At 39.7% G+C, this 1,508-nt stretch overlaps 1 long non-coding RNA gene across 1 annotated transcript; it reads left to right on the plus strand.

Moving 5' to 3' along the window:
• Nucleotides 1-208: 208 nt before the first annotated feature.
• Nucleotides 209-1,093, plus strand: LOC121227963 (uncharacterized). The gene is made up of 2 exons (XR_005925477.1): nucleotides 209-498; nucleotides 849-1,093. It is a non-coding gene; the product is annotated as an uncharacterized lncRNA (long non-coding RNA).
• The last annotated feature ends 415 nt before the right edge of the window (nucleotides 1,094-1,508 follow it).

Genomic DNA, 1,508 nt, shown 5'->3' on the forward strand with positions numbered 1-1,508 from the left:
TCAGCAGGGACTCAAATGTAATTAGGAGAAAATTATGCGGCCAGATTAAAAATAATAAAAAGAATAACAGGGGCCTAATCCAATAGTAGCGCAGAAGAGAAGGATTGGCCACATAAATAACCCATTTTAGGCGCATAGGCTCTTTTCCTTTACCCAAACGGCATTGTTTTTTTATTATTTAAATCATACTTTTATTTTGAAACCATCTATGCCTTTATTTCCTTTTTTATTTTTTTTCTAAACCTAACACTTCAGACTCCTCTATCTCTTCTCCTTCTTTTCAGCCGACAAGGCCATTTCATGCTCACCTACACGCTGCCATGGCCGGTGACCGGCGTTGCGGAGGACGAGCTTTTGAGCTCTGTCTTCAAAGCCTCTTTTGAAGACTAAACCTTCAGCCACCCAAGAACGAAGGAAAAACGGAGTTCTTTGTCCCTTTTTCGAACTCGATTACTACGACGGAGAAATCACTCCGATGGCGAGCTCGAAGGGATTCAGGTGAGCCATTCCTTCCTTTTAGTTTTTTCTTAAACAGATTCGAGAAGAGAAAAAAAAAGAAAATACAAAAGAAAAAAAATAAATAAAAAATCAAAAGAACCAAGAACACCTTTTAGTTTCCAAACTTTTTTGATTTGCTTGTATGCATTTTGATTCCTAACATCTATGTTACATTCCTTCTTTTTGTAAGAAAAAAATCTTTTTTACAATCCGTCCCCCCCGTTTCGTTTTGAATTCTTCTTGGCTTTATAGCTGATTACAATAGTAGAAAAATATTGTTTTTCTTTGTCTCTACCACTGTTCGTGTCTTGTTTCAGTTTTCTGCTCCTTGTTTGTCTTTTCTTTTGCAGGTGTGGTCAGAGGCGTGGAGGGCAGAAGGTATGGACGATGGTATGGGACGCCTGTTTGTGCACCCTGAGGCCAGCACATGGAGGCAGCGGCGCAAGGCTTGTGGAGCTAGGGTTTGAATTGTTGAAAAGTTTTAAGATAGTTGGGCTAGGATTTTGACTTGGGCTTGGGTATTGGGTTAATAGGCTGATCTGGTTTGTATTTTGATTTGTAAAAGGACTATATAAATGGACATTTTGATTTTTTTCAAAATTTGGTTTATTTATTTTAAGGCTCGGGCAAAATATGGGTTCTACAGCTGCCCCTTGCTCATTGCTGTGTTAACAAGAATAGAGCAAAGACTAAAAAGACCCAATTTTGCTTGGGCTTGCCGAGTTTTGAGTTCTTCGATCTGCTTCTTCGATCTGTTCACAGAGATGCCATGCTGAAATCTTCGATCTGCTTCACTGTAAGCACAGGAATGTCAGATCTGCTATCTTCGATTTGTTCCCCATAAACACAAGGATGCCAAATCTGCTATTTCCAACTTGTTCCCTATAAGCTCAGGGATGCCATGCTGATCTCTTCGATCTGCTATCCGTCTAAATGGAGATGCCAGATCTGTTATCTTGGATCTGTTTTGGTGTAGGAACATCCGAAAGTCAAATCTGCTATGTCTTTGA

Source organism: Gossypium hirsutum, chromosome A04, assembly GCF_007990345.1.
Source record: "Gossypium hirsutum isolate 1008001.06 chromosome A04, Gossypium_hirsutum_v2.1, whole genome shotgun sequence".
NCBI classification, from domain to species: Eukaryota; Viridiplantae; Streptophyta; class Magnoliopsida; order Malvales; family Malvaceae; genus Gossypium; species Gossypium hirsutum.